Raw genomic sequence first — 18,875 nt, forward strand, 5'->3', positions numbered from 1 at the left:
GCTTCCAGTTACAAGTGGCAAACCATCAGGCTCTCCTGGGCCGGTACGAATTCAATCTGTGGGGCTCCCTGCCCAAGTTTGAGGATTCCCTCCAGGAGCGCGATAGGAAGGAGTTCAAGGCACTAGTGGAGGAAGGGGCAGCGGCCGCTAGGGCGTCCCTGCAGGCAGCCTTGGATGCTGCAGACACAGCTGCATGATCCATGGTCTCCACGGTGTCCATGAGACGGGCGTCATGGCTCCTGCTCTCTGGGCTGTCCAGCGAGGCACAGTTTTCCATGCAGGATCTCCCGTTTGACGGAAAAGCTCTGTTTGTGGCGGAAACAGATACAAGGCTGCATGGCATGAAAGACTCCCGCATGACCCTCCAGACTCTAGGCCTCTATGTCCCGGCTCTGGCAAAACCTAAGTTCAAGCCGCAGCAGACTCCCTCCTGGGCGACCCTCCCAAAGTATGAGGCCACCCATAAGAAGCAGTGGGGCCATAAGAGATGCCCTCAGAGGCAGTCTCGGCCTGCTCCCCAGCTTGCATCCTCCAAGGGTAAGCAGGAGGGGAACAGGTGCTTTTGATGGGATGCTTGGGGGCACCCCACCAGTCCTCATCAGGGATCCACTCCCAATAAAGCTCACCTTCTCCAACCGGTTGTGTGCTTTCCTCCCAGAATGATTGCAGCTAACCTCGGACCAATGGGTCCTCAACACCATCTCCTGGGGTTACACCCTCCAGTTTCCTGCCTCCCCGCCCAATCACCCCCCACCCCCGTCCCTCTTGGGGGACCCATCGCACGAAGCTCTGCTCGAGCAGGAGGTGGGGTGGCTCCTAGGACTAGGAGCGATAGTGTCAGTGCCTGAGGAGTTCCTGGGCAATGGGTATTACTCCCGTTATTTCTTTATCCTGAAGGCCAAAGGGGGGCTCAGACCCATCCTGGACCTGTGAAGTCTGAACCAGTACATGGTGAAATTCAAGTTCCGCATGGTTTCCCTGGCCTCTATCATCCACTCCCTGGATCCCGGGGACTGGTACGCTGCCCTCGATCTACAGGACGTGTATTTCCATATCCACATATTCGAGGGGCACAGGCACTTCCTCCATTTGATGGTGGGACAGAATCACTAACAATTCACGGTCTTCCCGTTTGGTCTGTCCACTGCCCCCAGGGTGGGTACAAAATGCATGTCAGTGGTAGCGGCCTAACTCAGATGGCGGGGGGTCCAGATATTTCCCTATCTGGATGATTGGCTTGTCAAGAGCACCTCCCGGTCGCAGATGAGGGATCACGTGGATCTCCTCCTGTCCACATGCACCGCCTTGAGCCTGTTGGTAAACAACACCAAGTCCATGTTAAACTCTATGCATTGGACTGGGACTATCAGGGCACTCCTGGATGCAGCGTCAACCAGGGCCTCTCTCCCGCCAGACAAATTTGAGACCCTGAAAGGTCTCATCAACTCAGTCACAAGGTTCCCGGTGATAACAGCCAGGGTTTGCCTGCAGCTCTTGGGTCACATGTTGGTGTGCACGTATGTGGTTTGTAACCTCAGACTCAGGATAAGGCCCCTCCAGCTCTGGTTGGCCTCAAAGTTCTCCCGGGCCACAGACAGGATGGACAAGGTCCTCACCATGCTGGACTCTGTGATCACCTCCCTTCGGTGGTGGTCTGCCCCAAACAACATGCTCCAAGGGGTCCCGTTCAGGGACAGGGCCTCGTTGTTGGAGCTGGTGTCCGATGTATCGGACCTGGGTTGGGGGCCCCATGTGGGGAACTTTCAGACCCAAGGCCTGCGGTCAGCTCAAGACCTGACCCTACATATAAATGCCAAGGAGCTCAGGGCGGTGCGGCTGGCGTGTATGGCCTTCTGCTCACACCTGGAGGGCAAGGTAGTTAGGGTCTTCACAGAAAACGTGGCCTCAATGTTCTATATCAACAGGCAAGGTGGGGCCCGATCCTCTGCCGCGAAGCCCTCAGGCTGTGGGACTTCTGTATAGCCCACGACATCCACCTGAAGGCCTTCCACCTACTGAGCACCTACTGCGGAATGAGCAATGTTTTTAAAATGTACAGAGATATTTATTGAGTTCAAACGAGTGGACAATAGTCTCTTAAAACCCTAGAACATGTTTTCTGCAGCCTTCTGCTCTGAGGAAACTCTTGGAAATTAACCAAATCTGTGCAAAAATCACCTAAATTTTCTCTCCCTTTTCACACTCACGTTCATGTTACAGTAGAACCTCAAAGATATGAACACCAGAGTTACGGCCTGAGTGCTCAACTGGACACCATGTGAAACTGGAAGTAACCAATCAGACAGCAGCAGAGACCAAAAAAAAAAGTGAATACTGTACTGTCCCTATATTGCATCTTAAATGTAGGCACATCTGGGCTGCCTGTCCCCAACCCACCCCGACATGTGGGGCAGCCACTTACAGCCAGACGCTAGCATAAGTGCTGAAACTAGGAGTGCGGCGGGGGGGGGGGGGGTGCTCACTGGTTCAGCAGGGATTAATCACACTCTGTGGGCTGAGAGACCACACCCCCTCATCCCTGCTGGGCATGCTGGGCAGGATATAAAAGGGAGCAGCTCAGTTCAGTCTGGGCTGGCTGCCAAAGGGAGCAGACATGTGTTGCAGGCTCCTGCGAAGGGACTGCCAGAGCTCCAGGACACAGAAGCCAGTTGGGCTAAGGGTCCAGCCCACCCCTAGCTGACTCCTGGCATCACTGAGGGAGGAGAGATGGCAGAAACCCAGAGACTACCAGCTGACCAGGATGGGTAAGAAGTAGCCATGGGGAACTAAACACTGATCTGGTTGTGGAACTGGGGTTTGATTCATCATGTTTTGGAATTGGTCCCCACTGAGTTGGTGGTAGATACCCCTGCTGCAGACAGGGCCCTGGGCTGGGACCCAGTGGAGCAGGCAGGGTCCGGGCTCCCTACGTTGGCTGCTGCCCCTCTGGCCACTAGACCACACTGCCCTGCAGCACAGGGTGATCCTATTGACTCTGGCCACTAGGACACATGGCCCTGCAGTGAAGGGTAGTCCTGTTGACTCTGACCCTGGAGCCGCACTGCCCTGGGAACTTGAGCTGTGGTGGCGGCTAGGGAGATTGGGCCACTTGGGCTGCCTAAATTCTACTCTAATTCACCCACAACCTGATACCCCCCGGCGCTCCAGATACACCATTGTTCACAGATAAGCCGTCTGAGACTGCTGTCTTCAAAGATATTATCTCCCCTACTGTGGGACCTTTCCGCAATTTCTGATGATTTTGCCGTGCACCCTTAATTAGCAAACTGACTGTAAAAAGAAAAGGAGTACTTGTGGCACCTTAGAGACTAACCAATTTATTTGAGCATGAGCTTTCGTGAGCTACAGCTCAATCATCTCCTTGTCATTCAGTCGGGTTTGCAAAAGCAGTCAGTGAGTACACCATTACCCTTCCCGTCCACAAGAAAGTAATGATATTTACCTATGATTGTTGTTTCTGAATTTTTAAAGTTTCCTTTAATAGAAATCTTGTTTTGTCATCTTATCATCTGTGCTGGCTTTCTATTTTTGTACATCCGTCACAGCAGTCTCTTACCAAAAAAGAGATCAGTCCATTCCTGCTTTGGCAATGCTATTTCTCACTCACATTTCAACAGCTCCTCATTGTGCATCTTTCTCTCATTTCATTCTTTTCCTGGAAGCTGGTACAGGCACATGGCGAAGAAGGAAAGACATTTCAGTACACTTCCTTGCTACAATGGGACTAGAGATCCAAAAGCAAGCCAGCATACTAATGGAATAAATCATAGTAATTTTCATAATATTAATAAAGAAATATTATGTTTCAAGACATGGGGCATAAGTGTCCTCAGTATGTAGTGAGTTTTTCCATAGACAGTAGATCCCAGGATTTAATAAATCACTTGGTGACCAGTGCCGTGGTTAAAATAGCTTGAAATAGGAGGGGAAATTCTCACCACACTTGTGCAGGAGGGGGCCAAGGGGCTCTCTCCTAAATCTAAGAGAACAGAGGGAGCTGTCCCTCTGTTTTAGCAGAGGAAGAGAGAAGCTGTACTGTCCCACCACCGACATTCCTCCTCACTTTAACCCCTAAACTGAGGGCTAGTTCATTGCCCTGTGTTCTGCATGGAGGAGATGCTCTGCACAAAACTCATCTTCTCCTCCCCCCTCTAGCACACAAGGGGTGTGAGACATCCACGGCAGTATCCATCTGAATTGCTGGCAGCGATGCTGGCAACCTCAGTGTGGACTGCGTGTATGTGCATTTAAAAATATGGTGTGTACATATATATGTTTTTAAAATCAATTCATAATTATTTGGTACCAGATCAATATTTTTCAAGGGGAAACACTCCATTCTATCTAATCAAAGGCCTTCTCTGTATCTAAATATAAACGTTTCTAGGCAGGGCTATTACTCAAGAAGGAACATTGGAGGCAACAAAATGTTTTCCCCCAATAAGGCCCTCTCCTCTGATGGGTTTTCATTAGCTATCTACACACAGTTTCAGCACTTTCTTCTCTAGTAAAATGTCTTTTTTAATAGCATTCCTGAGTCTAGATTATTTGTCAATAATGATGTCATCTGCTATCTCTCAAAAAAGGGAGACTATTGTAGCTCATATAAGCCTTCTACCCCCTTTAAACTAATCATATCAAAATCTTGGCAAAGGTTTCAGCCTCCAGGCTCGAGAATCTTCTGCCGGAAGTTGTAAATAAAGACCAAATTGGGTTTATTAAAAAAGAGAAAAATCTTGCTGACAGTAAAAGACAATGAAATGTTTTCCATTCTACCTGATCAGAGAAATCTGCTAGTAGCCTTCTCTCTCTTATCAACTCCAAATTGTAATGTGTCATTATTATCAACATTTGCGATAGCCTTAGAACAGATTCAATTACTTGAATTACCCAGGCTTTCTCCCTGAGTACATGTGTTTCCAGTTCAGCTGCAACATAGAATATTATTTTACGTGGATTTCCATAGTTGGTTGGAAGAGGGGGAAAGTTTTTTTTTATTCAGAAATTTATTTACAACTTGAATTCTTTCAATTGTCCCATGAATTAAAGAATTATGGCTAAAATTTGTAAAGGAGACTAGTGAGTTTGGATGTCCAGCTTGAAAGATCTTAAAGGGAACTTATTTTTGTAGCATGAATGCTCATCCTCAACGCTTTCTGACAATGAGTCAGTTTTTAAATTCTTGGCCAATAATACAAGAACAGGGGGATATTCCAGGAAGAGCAATAAATTTAAAACTGATAAAAGGAGATACTTATTTTGCGGAACACATAGGTTGCCCGCGAAACTCCTTGCCACAAGATATACCATAGATTTGATCTGAAATTGAAATGTCTGTGTTCCTATGTTTTGTAGTGGGCTGAGTCAAGTGTCCATTTAAGGTACAATAAGACTATAACAGATAATAGGAAAGAAATTCCATTTCATCTTAGCTACAAGGAAATGGATAATGAAATAATGGTGTGTATTCCATTTCTGCCCCTGATTTATAGCCAAAAGCATTACTTACAATTGTGGGAACTGCCTATACATATTAAAAAGAATGATTCTGTAACTGTACAGAGGAAAGCGTTTTCCCTGTCCCTTTATGGCCACGTCTATAATAAATGGTTTGCGCTCCCTGCTTTCTGCTGCATCAAAAACTATTATAAAATTCAGTGCCAACAAATGTTTAAATTCCCCACGCATATTCTGCAAGGGGCCCTCGTATGATCCCTTCCCTCCCCCGAGTGCCTCATGTCCCATCAAAAATCATGGGAACCTCTTTTAAAAGCTGGATCCTGTGTTTTAGACAGTACCTCCCTGCAGAAGGCTGTAAACTTGGTCTAATTTTACTGTTCATGTTTTATGCACATGTTTTAACTACAAATCTTTCATGTCCTGCCTTTTCCTTAAATACATATTTTACAGTGTACAATTGAGGGAATGAAAATCAGATGTGTGGTGGAATTAAGCAGGTTTTTGATTGGCCCAGAACTCAGTTTCTGTAAATTTGGTTTGATTTGTTCTTGTGCCTCCAGCTTCCACAGGCCTTTAAATTCCATTTACTCCTAAAATTGAACTAGAGTGTGTGGAAAACTAACCTTTAGTATATAGATTTATAGACAAAAGCAACAAAATGCACCATGGTTCTTGTGGCCCCATTCAGCAAATCACCCCTTGATGTATCCAAAAACATGCAAAAAGAGACTATGAAGGATGTAGATCAGGATTTCTCAAAATCCCTTGCATCATGACCCCCTTCTGACAACAAAAATTACTGTAAGACCCTGGGCAGTGGACCAAAGCCTCAGCCCTGCTGCCAGGGAAGCCAAACCCAAAGACCAAGCCCTGCCACCCGGGGCAGCGGGAGGATGGGGGAAGAGTGCGAAGTCTAAGCTTGAGGGCTTGAGCCCTGCCACCCAGGGCTGAAGCCCTCGGGTTTCGGCTTCAGCCCTGAGCGGTGCGGCTCTGACTTTGGCTTCAAACCCGGGCCCCAACAAGTCTAATGCCTGCCTTGGCGATCCCATTAAAACAGGGTTGCAACCCACTTTGGGGTCCCGAGCCCAGTTTGAGAACCGCTGATGTAGATTTATTAGCGAAATAAAAGCCAACTCCCAAATTAATAGTTATGGACCAAGGAAAAATACTGTAAGGGCAGCAAGAGTTCTTTTTTAGTAAGGGTGTGTTCAAGATGTAATTAAATTTAAATTAAATTCATTCACTTTTAGCAACTTTGGCTGAACAAAGTACACATTTGCTTATACTTAACTCTCAGGCACTGTACAAGTGCAACAGCTAACTACTTGTTACCTTCTGGCTTGTACTGATGTTCATCCAGCTGTGCTTGTTTGTTGCCATCCATCCTACAGTGGTTCCTCCCACAAATCACGTCCCCTGCTTTATCATGTAGATGCTGTGCGTATATGTTTGCTTTGAGTAACCCACGGCTGCTCTGAGTTACCTAAAACTGCTAGACTTTCCTGGGTCTCCAGTTGCAATCCCAACTCCAAAGACAAATTTTTCTTTTGATGGTTGGCAATAGGATTGAGGGAATATGTGAAAAATGTTTAATGAATATGCACCTGGAATACAAATGCTGTGATTACATCCATTTTGCATTCACTTTCTCGGAATAATCTACTCCTAACAAATTTGATTTCTGGCAGGTATGTTCACGCGCACAGCAAAGTTTAAGCAAACATGGCAAGCCCATTTCAACACACAAATTGAAGTGTTAAAATAGCAAACTGACTATAAGCATTTGTTATCTGATTATCCATGCAGGAAACAGACTACAATGTGATCTATATCGCTAATCAAAGCAAACCATTTCTTTATTAAATTCTTAATATTCGCAACAAACTATTCCCAAATTATCTCCAGACAAAAAATGAATAGCTGAATAAGTTTCAATAATAAAAATATTCTCAGAAATGGTGATCTGTTTCTTGGACTACTTGCAAACTGAAGAGAAGTTTAAAGTAATAAAGAAATGATTTGGCCTGGCTTATCTTTGCACAGGGCACACTATGCGTATGTGTCTAAAACGAGAGCTTTCACTGTGCATCACAGATGCTGGTTTTGTGAGTCTCATTCTTTAAACTGCAACAACTTGGCTTCTGATGTGGAGTTTGGTATCCAAGCAGGAAAAAAGGCAGTCAGCATGATATTACACAATGCTTTGTCTAAACTCATCACAACACAGACTGTTTCATGAAGCATTTTCCCAGTAACTGTTTAAATCCTTTCAAGTCTCCCTTGTCTCATGCTACTAAACTTAAATGCAAACAATTGCTGGTGCTTGCTATTACAGCTCCAAACATTGTTTGTTTCCCAATATCTCTTCATGATACTCAGGTGACGTTTCAGAAAACCAGCTGGGACAGTGGAAGGGTTGAGACTAGTCCTGTGTTCTTCACAAGAGGGGACCCTCACCATGCACTGAGCCTCTTATGGATGTGGATTTTATTATACTGGATTTTCATCCTAGCAGATTCAAAGTGTCCCCTCACCCTGGTGTATTTTGGCTCTGTGCTAGCAGCCTTTCCTCTAGAAATTTTAATATCCAGAAGTTGATCTGATCATCACAAGCTGGATACTGAAAGTAAATGCTCGAACCTATGTAGGCTGTCACATACACAGTCTTGGGAACTCCACATTTCTACCCACAGGCTATCCTCCCAACTCGTCCATCTGTGGTATGGTGTTTACCATGTTGCCACTCCCCATGGAAAAATCAAGAGGTTTGGCCACTCTAAACTCAAAAAAGTTTTGAGATCCACATAGGCACATCTGTGTGGAAGCCTAGGGCCCACAAGTTCACAGCATGCTCCTACCCCTTCACATGCAATTGTACTACAAGGTCCCCACCCTGCCCCTCTTCCCACCATAGTGTAAATTATAGCTGGCTAGCAGGGAGTTACTAACTTGTGGATAGCTTTCCTCCTGGAAATTTTCCTGGATTCACACCTAGAGTGATAGAGTTCCTAGCTCTATGGAGGCCCATCCACGTAATCTAGAGGGTATAATGCAATCGAGCCGTTGTTCTCACGCACTGAGGACGTAGCCCCTAGCTTGGGAAATATTACTGTTCTCTGCGTAGCTGAGTTTTTTGGCTATTTTAATTGTTTTTCACTTTTTGCTTTTTGTTATTGTCACCATTTGTTTGCACAGCATCTGCTTTTTCTCTTTAAGTGGAAAGTATGTAGCCACTGCCTATGACATCTTGGTTATACAGTGAGTGGCACTTATCACCCTGGTACTGAAGTCTGCTCAAAATTAGGTGCATAAAAGCAAAAAGGAATTTGTTCCTCCAGAGAAGGGTACTGTGGCTTTGTAGGAGTTGGATTTTGTTTCTGAAGCACATTTGTGGGAGAAAGCTTTAATGAAAAGTTACATTTTATACCACTGTCAGGCTTCGGTTTAAGATGATTTTTTTCTGGCCAGTAGCTCCACAGCTCATGTCCTGGCAAGGAAAAGGCTCTGTTATCAGGTTTCTCGATAGGCTGTGTCTACCCAGCTGCATCATCCATGTAGAACATACTTGCCTTGGCAAATCAGAGACGATAAATCAGTCTCTGAGGTAGCCAGGTCCCAATCTGCGAACCCTGCTCTGAAGCCAATGGGGGACCAGTGGCATTCAATGAAGTACAAGTATGAGGTGTTCACATCAGCCTTTGTTGTTAATGAGAGACACTGCTGTGTGCTGTACTAGTTTTATACAGTGGCTGCATCCAACCCCAAGCAGAGTGAGTTACAACACTCCAATCTGGAAGTGACAAATGTGGATCGCCGCGAGGAGTTCTCATCTGAAAAGAGTGGGCCAATCTTAATGGAGACCCTGTGCTTTTTTTAAAATTGGCTCAGCTATAGTTTTCTTTGTCATTGCTAGTCAGATTGAAATAAGAAAATTGTGAGGTCCCATAGACCTTTTCCTTCCCCATGAACTTCAATCTCCCCCCTATAGTCGTCCTCATCACAGCAGTGTACCTGGGTACTGCAAACAACCACCACTGCTGGCACCAGAAAACCTGCAGACTCATGGAACAATAAATCAACCAGTCCCCATAGCTAGTCTTGCTGAGCATGAATTGTTTTGAAAGTTTTTTGAAATTGTCAATATGGCAATATGTGTTAAATGAAAAATTCTGGTTTGGGTTTGAAACAACTTTTTCATTTTGAAATTTGTTAATTTACAGTTTTTAAAAGAGTAAAAGATTGAAACTGGAACAAAACATCTTGACCAAGTCTTCCCTCCCCCACCCCCACCCCCACCCCTTTTTTTTTTTTACTTTGAATTTTTTTTTCGAAATCTTAAAGTGTTTGGAGACAGGAAAACCATTTCCTGCCCAGCTTGACACATAACTAAAGATTCTGCCACTGCTGGACCCAATAATCCAAGGCCAAGAACCAGATGTCTGAACCAGTTTTAAATCTTCCTTGAACATTAACTTCTGTGTTAGAAGCATACTTTACTCAAGCTTGTCAGTGTAAATAAAGAGGCAAATCCTCAACTGGTGTAAAGTCCGTTGGCTTCAATGGAGCTATATCAATCTACAGCAGCTCTCCCAAAGTCTCCCACAGAGTGCAGCGGTCAGGAACAATCTGGTATTACACAAGAATACTGCTTCAAGGGTGCACTGGGTGCTGCCTTTGGCAGGAACACTGTAAGATTCCTTTTTGAGCAAGGCAGCCAAAACCAGGAGCATCATGCTAATAGACTGTTGCATGGTAGAAGCAAAAGAATGCACATGCCTCCCATGGGCGGTGGGTAGCATAGGCAGGGGAAGGCTGTGCCTCCCCAAGCAGCCCCATGTGGCCCTGCCCACACTCTGCTCCGAGGTCCCCTCCTGCTTGCCGCTAGTTGGCCCCAGCCCAGGCAGGCTGCTCCTCTTCTGGGAAGCCTGCTGGGGCTAGGGCAGCTGGGACTTGGGGTGGCTGGGGCTGCCCAGTGCTGGGGCTGTGCCACCCAGCACTCCAGGACTGCGGGGACCATGCACCACCCGCCCAGAGCTCCGGATTTGGGGAGGGGGAGCCGTGCGTCACCCACTAGGCTCTCTGGGGCTGGAGGCGCTCGCGCAGCCCAGGCCTGGGGGGCTTGGCGGCTGTGGGGGCAGAGGAAAGGGCACTCTGGGCTTCCACGGGGGAAGATGGGTGGGAGGGGAGGGGCCTCAGGTGGCTAGCCTCCCTGAGCCTGTGGTTCACCCATCGCCCATGGTACCTCCCCTAACTCCATTTATCAGCAAAGCTGTTCCTGGGAAATCTGCAGTCCAGGCAGGTGGTTTCCAAACACAGTGTTATGTATGTAGCTATGTATTATGTATGTAGCTGTGGAACTGACTTTTTTCCCCCTAAAATTTCTTACTCCTTTCCTTCTATGTACAGTTTAACAACCATTTTTGTTGTAATCACTCAGTACAGACTCTTGGAGGAGAGACACACTCTGTGCTCTCTCATGGAGACTTTTTTCTTATGATCTGCTACTGTGTTTTGCTAAGCTCTTAATAGAAAAAAAAACCATTCTTCCTGGAAGGTGTGTATCTGCTCTTTGTAAGTGGAAAAACATAAAAGTGAGTGATTTTTCATGTCTTTTAAAGAGAAGCTGATTATGCAGTACAAGGAGTCTAGATCAGAGGACAGCAGGTCTTTAACTAAAACATTGTGGAAAGGGAATGCAAAGATGCCAGGTGTGAGAACAATATTCCCTGAATACTAATGTGGAGGCTGTCTCTTACTCACTGCTAAGCACCTCTTCCCAGAGCATCTGAGTGCTGTAAGAGATTAAGAATAGCAGTGAGTTCTCTCCGAAGCAGGATCAAGACCAATCCTCTCCCCACCCCCTTCCTTGGCTCTAACCTTTGTTTGCTAGTTAGTGCTGCTGGGCTTTCATTCCCCTCTTTCTGGGGAAGTCTTCCCTGTTCAGCTGAGGTTTGTAGTGTTCCCTGGACATGGCAACACATGGGCTCATTCTGATCTCTGTGATATTGAAATACCTTTTGTAACCTTTACAGATGAAGGATATTACTCAGTCGTCTCTGCCAAATACATGAAATTGAAATGGGAGCGGAATGTAAGCTCTCCAGAAATAGGGCCTCCTTACATGTTTAGTGAACACAAGCCAGGCATTTTTGTGGAGCAGGAATAAAAAAGCTCCTAAACTAGAGTATTCGCAACCCATTTTGAGAATTCTTTTCTTGCTCACATATAATAGCTAAAGCCACTTGCCATCATAGCGCCTGTTTAATCTGTTTCTTTCAATACATTCATAAGAAGTATTTCCTTTCCCCCTCCCTCCTTAAACCAGAAGGCTGATGGGTATTCCCTTGATCCATTTCCCTTCAGGAAGTAGAATGAAAACGGATATGGGATAACATGTCTGTTTGCGCACACAGCTCTTTTATGCCATACGTTAAGATCTCAAAGGTGAGTGCCCTGTTTATGTCAGCAGCTACCTCAAAAACAGCAACTCAGCAGCATCTAAAGTGTGTGTGTGTTTGTGGTGTGTGCGTAAAGCACAAGACTGTCCAGCCTATATCTTTTAAAATTTGAGAGCTTAACAAAGAATTGGGTCACATCTGACTGCTACCATCTGGCCCACTTCACTCAAAGATTACCCAGGAATGTATTTCACATGTGTCTTTGGAACAAGATTGTGAGCTGCCAAAAAGAAAATATTTTGCAGCTGAGCGTTGCCTTTAAGTCTCTAAATATTTCAAGTGCAATAACCAAAAGAGAAGTTTATGTTATAGCATGGTGAGTATCATTCAAAATCAGCCTCTTTTGTTTCTCTCAGCAACTTTTGATTTAACTTATTAGGTTTTTTAAAGATCTGTGGCTGTACCATAGTTTCCTTACCAGAATATTCTCTTGCAGGATGATGTCCTAAATAGGCAACTGATTTCGAATGGATGGACCCCCAGAGAAGCTGATGGGAGATAGTGTGGCCTATTGGTTATATCACTGTACTGGGACTTGAGATAGGGGTTTTAGTCCCTGCTGTCCTGCTGGGTGACCTTGACCAAATCACTTCTCCTTTCTGTGACTCAGTTTCCTCATCTGTAAAATGGGGTGAATGAAACTAACCTTCTTTATAAAGCACTTTGAGATCGACTGATGAAAAAGCTCTATAGAAGAGGTAGCTGCTGCTATTTTTAATATTATTTATTTATTTATTATTCATGCAGGTGCAGGGATCTGCTTAGAAGGAGCCAGATGCACCGTAGGGTACATTACATGATATAATGCTGCATTGATCAGGTTCCTTTCATTGCACTCAGGATGATAGTACATTCATTCAGTGCTATTTAATATAGTGTAAGAAAAATTCTCAATAGCTGGGTAAAATGTGAAAGGTTTGGGGAGCTTCCCCCTCACCACTCTTTTGTTTCACCAAAACAAAGAGAAATGTCCACAAGTGAAACCCTACTGTGTTATCCAGAGCACAGCAATGAAGGAGTTAACCCTCTCTCTCTCTGCCACAAATTGTCTGCCCTGAGTAGCAGAGCTGGGCGAGCTGTGGACAACTAATTAATTTCTCCAAGCAAACTATAGAAGAGGTCTAATGTGGGAGATGAGAGTTGAAAGATGAAAGATCCCTTGGAAGGTGGAGCTGCGTGCGAGGCGCTTTGCTTTTGCCTTGGCTCAGAAAGTCTTCGCTTTATACCATGAGCTTGGATTTTGTCTGAGGGAAGGAAGCCCAGTTGTTTTTTGGCCCTGTAACACTTTCATTTGCATGTGCCCTAAAGCACACAGCTAATGTGCTTAAATCCTGCCAAATGATGTGAAATCCTTGCCTGCATTGCCACATACAGCTGGGGAGCGGGAAGGGAGGTGGGGGTGGGCTGGTGCTAATGAGAATTTGAGCTGTTCTTCATCAGGCCACTAGTCCCAGGGCAGCTCAGGAGCAGAGTTACTAAAAGCTACCATGGGATCGCTACTCAGTTGGCTCCGTGCAATGAGTTGCTGGTTGTGGTTATGGTCAAGCAGCCAATGGACAGGTGTTTTCATGATGGTGATTGTGATGTAAAGTGGCACTGAAGTGTCATCTTTACCATTCGTCTCAGCAGAGTGATTAAGGACTGCATAGATACCTGCCTTCTCTGTCTCCACTTGAGGGGGTTCCCTTACTTAGGTCATAGCTGGTGCCCATCAATGGGGCTATGTGGGGGAAGTTTAGGCTTCCCCTGCCCATGCAGTAACTGCACAGTAGACAGAGGATTTTAATCACAAGGATTTTCTGTCCAGCATCTTTCACAAGCAATAAAGATCAAACAAACACTAAACCAAAGCCAATCTCTTCCACTGCCAAAAGTGGGGGAATAAGTCCTGGGCAAATCCAGAAAATTGACCAAACCATGATGAAAACGTGCATGTGCATATTTGTAAGAAGTGGCAGAGTTGGCAATATCTGTGTCTTGTTCACATTTGCAAATTGTAGCCACCCTCACCCTACAGCTTCACATGTGAAGAGCAAAAGTAGTTTTTCACAGTTCTGCTTCAGACCTAGGATAGTAAGGAGTATGGGGCAACACAACGGAGCCTGCGATTGTTCATTGAATTATTTCCTGATTTACTCTACCCTATTGCAGTAACCAAACAGATAAGCCACGTAGTTCATGAAGACTGGCAATTCATCCTCTCACCTTTCTCATAACCATTTTCAAGGAAGGAGGCAGCATCACGCAGCCAACAAACTTAGCTCAAGCTGAATTTTGCTGGGAATATTTTAATTTACATTCTGCCCCTGCAAAATATCCTGGTGTACAAGGCACAGAGCACAGTTTTACTTCTGATTATTTGAAGGGGAAGGGGTGAAGTTCTTGTAGCACTCAGGGTCCTTCTGTGGGAAATAATTGTTTTAAAAATACCTGTCATTGGGTGCAATCAGCTCCATTGCAAAGGCAAAAAGTTGGCTCTCCAGAAGATCACCCCCACTCACCCTGAGTCCCTGGGTTAAGGCATCTCAGTGGTGATTTCTGTGAGGGGGGGGGCACACCTTCCCAGACAGGGAAATACCCACAAATTTCATCTTTAATTTGATATAATTTTAATAAGAAGATCCCAGCCCCTCAAGAGCCTCCTCCCCCATCAGTGAAACTGGACATTTATATGTCTAGGGAGCGGAAGCTTTTCAGGCCTTTGATTTGGGTCTCTTTCAGTCCATTAAGGCATTCTTTAGAGCACATAGGCAGAGTGTGACTGGCTCCAAAATGTCTTCTGAGGACACCTAAGACCTGATCCAATACCCAGTGAAATCCATTGGTTGGGTGGGGTTCTGTGCTCTGAGCACCTCCTCTTGTTTTTTTTTTCTTTTTCAATTTTTTTTCCTGTTAAACTCCGTTAAAATAAACCCCTTTTTCTTCCCCCTCATCCCTTTCCTTAATGATCATTGTGCTCTTACATTATGTAAATGTAATTATTGTATTTTACTGTAGCACTTTGCATAAGGTTATGCACTGAAATATGGCATGTGTACGTGATAGAGACACTATCAATACACTTAATTTAAAAGGAGCCCTAGAACATACCATGTTTAACTGCAAAGCCTGAGCATCCTTACAGGACAGTGAAAATAACTCTCATTCTGGCTGTTTTACAATCTTATTCCCTGTTGTTTTACACACATTCCATTATTCCTCTCAGAGAGTGAGGGTGTGTTATCGTCTGCCAGATCCAAATCAGAGAGTGAATATTTGTGCAAGAACCTTTTGGGGATAAGAGAATGCCTTTCTGTTTCAAATCTAGCTCAGCACTAGGTGGCGCTCTGCTATAATCTAAATTAGTTCACGCTAGGGCTGAAGTTTACAAACAGGTTAGCAAGGGGAAAAAGAAGGTAAGACTCTTTATCAGAATACCCAACGTATATCATTGTGTCCTTAACTAATAAAATGGTGACACTAGCTACGTCACAATACTATGACAGCTATTCCTATTTCCACTGGACAAGAGCACAGGAAGGGTATGAAATCCATTGATTCCATTAGGTTCGTAATAGTAATGAGTGCTCTGCTGAAAAAGCAATGGGCTTTATTCATCTGACCATCACTATTATTCATTATGTTTAAAGCGCTGTAGATGTGCATGGGGCTTTATATAGCAAATAAAGCTGTGAATCCTGCCTCAAAGGGCTTATGATATAAACGTATACATCTAGGAATAAAAAATTGTAGGCCATGCTTACAGGGTGAAGGGCTGTATCCTTGGAAGCTGTGACTCTAACAAAGATTTGGGGGGGGCATGGTGGATAATCAGCTGAACATGACTTCCTAATGCGATGCTGTGGCCAAAAGGGCTACTGGGATCCTTGGAAGCATAAACAATGAAATCTGAAGTAGGAGCAGAGAGGTTATTTTACCTCTCTGTTTGGCATTGGGGCATGAAAGGCTTAAGGAGCTGCTCTGCCAGCACCTCCTTGCCAGACCTGCGAGAGACACAGACTGGAGGGGGAGTTCAAAGGGAGCAGAACAGCTCACTTTGGTGGCAGACCAGGGAAGAGAGCAGCACTGCAATGCTCAGCTCCTGAGGAAAGGGCTGAGGGAAGGCAGGATCTCTCCCAGCAACAACTGTCTGAAGGTCCCTCACTGAGGGAAGGGAGGACCTGCTTTAGATATACTCTGAGAGCGAGGCATTTCCTGCTGTCTCCCATATGAACTCAATTTGTTTGTGTTAATTCCCTTTGTGTTGTTTATGGACTACCCCAACAGGAAAGAGACTTGGAACTGACCTGGCTGGAGGGCTAAATCACAGGAGGAGAAGGCAGCTGCTGCCCTGAGAGAGAAAGAGAGAGCTGCTATGCCAAGCACGGCCATGAGGAGGCACCCAGCAGTGAGCTGACCCCCTTCACACCTCCTTGCCACAGACTGCAATCTTTGTACAATAGTTGAGTGACAAGAAGTGCCCCAGGGAGCACAGCCTTAAGATGCTCCTGGGTGTCAGATCCTTGTGTCACCCACACAGGGCCCTGGGCTGGAGCCTGATGGAGTGGGAGGGCCCGGGTTCCCCTACCAAAACCCACCTCTGCAGTGTGAAGGCCCTGAACCCCTGACCTCTAGGCAATGCTCACCATGAGAACAAACCAGCATAGTGATTTGAGTTGGTTGTATTGGTTCAAATCAGTCCATATAGGGTGCAGTGGTGGTAAAATATGCTGAAGCAATCTCCCTTCCAAAGTACATTTCTGCTGGAAAAGATCCTAGACCTCTCTGGACAAGCATTCAGCATATGCAAATACTCTAGGTTCCCTGCAAATTCTCAGTAAAACGAAAGGCATTTCTCGAAGTGTAGCCAGAGATCAAGCTAACTTAGGACTGTCACATGATAGTCAGAAATACCTTGAAATCTGTTTGAATGACCTAGTGTGTAGAAATAGTTTAGGTCAGCTATTGTATTCTCTCAAGACTTGTGGGCATTTCTGTGTGAGTGTCAGAAGAATTGCAACAAATGCTGATCTCTTATTTTCACCCTGTCACGGTTCCTCCCCCACTCTGAACTCTAGGGTACAGATGTGGGGACCTGCATGAAAAACCTCCTAAGCTTATCTTTACCAGCTTAGGTCAAAACTTCCCCAAGGTACAAAATATTACACCTTGGACAGGCCGCTACCACCACCAAACTAATACTGGTTACTGGGGAAGAGCTGTTTGGACGCGTCCTTCCCCCCAAAATACTTCCCAAAACCTTGCACCCCACTTCCTGGACAAGGTTTGGTAAAAAGCCTCACCAATTTGTCTAGGTGACTACAGACCCAGACCCTTGGATCTTAAGAACAATGAACAATCCTCCCAACACTTGCACCCCCCCTTTCCTGGGAAATGTTGGATAAAAAGCCTCACCAATTTGCATAGGTGACCACAAACCCAAACCCTTGGATCTGAGAACAATGAAAAAGCATTCAGTGTTTTACAAGAAGACTTTTAATAAAAAATAGAAGTAAATAGAAATAAAGAAATCCCCCCTGTAAAATCAGGATGGTATATATCTTACAGGGTAATTAGATTCAAAAACATAGAGAACCCCTCTAGGCAAAACCTTAAGTTACAAAAAAGATACACAGACAGAAATAGTTATTCTATTCAGCACAATTCTTTTCTCAGCCATTTAAAGAAATCATAATCTAACACATACCTAGCTAGATTACTTACTAAAAGTTCTAAGACTCCATTCCTGTTCTGTCCCCGGCCAAGACGACTACAGACAGACCCCGACCCTTTGTTTCTCTCCCTCCTCCCAGCTTTTGAAAGTATCTTGTCTCCTCATTGGTCATTTTGGTCAGGTGCCAGCGAGGTTACCTTTAGCTTCTTAACCCTTTACAGGTGAGAGGAGCTTTCCCCTGGCCAGGAGGGATTTCAAAGGGGTTTACCCTTCCCTTTATATTTATGACACACCCAAAACTAGACAACGTCAATATAATGTGATGGAAAGATTTAATTATAGTTTAGCTCTTGCATCATTTCAGAGACTTTGAGCAAGCACAGCAAAAAACAAACAAACAAAATAACAACCGAAAACAAAATAGTATAACAGGCATGAACCAGAAAGCAAATAATTCGGGTGTACCTCACGTCATATTTTAAAGCTTTTCTCTGCAAGCATGAGCGTTAGGTACTTACTTTAATAAAGAAAAAGAGAGAGAGAGAAAAGATGAAATTCTCTTACAAATTAATGATAGCAGCATCTGGGGCTTTAGGAAAAGCGCCAAATACCACAAGACTTGTGATAAAATTGCAAATGTTGGCAACACTGAAATAAAAACATGGTTTGGTCTCTTGTAAATAGATGCTGAGGGGTCAGGGGAAGTAAAGGGAAGCAGCATCATTGAGACCATGAATGAGGTTCTGTTTAGCAATAATCAGTGAATGGAAAAAGTATAATAGAAGAGTAACAATGCTCGGCATCGATCCCAAATCCAGCACCCAAATTGTAAAATACAATAAAATAAAATTAAAATTAATGGAGACTTTAGCCAATGAGTAATAATCCTGCACAACGGATGAATGGATTGGATAATGTATTACATCTTTTCATTACATCTAATGCCTATGATATGTCACATTTAAATAGTTGCATCTTTCTTACAAGGATCACAAATTCCTTTACAAATATGAGACTTCCAATATTTTTGTGAGCTAGATGTTAGAGTATTTGGTTTAGATGGTCAAATTAAGGCACAAAGAGGTAAAAGAATGGACCATGGTCACACAGCAATTCAGTGTATACTCAATAATAGAACCCACGAGTTCTAATGGCCAGTTCCTGGCTTTAACACTGGAATATCTCCTAGTTGGTAGCCAATGAGACTACTCAAATAAAATAACAAAGTCACTGAAGGTTGTAGCAGTCCAATCAACAGCTGGAAAGTTTTGCCTGAATAAAGG

This window comes from Lepidochelys olivacea, assembly GCF_965140295.1.
Source record: "Lepidochelys olivacea isolate rLepOli2 genome assembly, chromosome: 3".
Lineage (NCBI taxonomy): Eukaryota > Metazoa > Chordata > Testudines > Cheloniidae > Lepidochelys > Lepidochelys olivacea.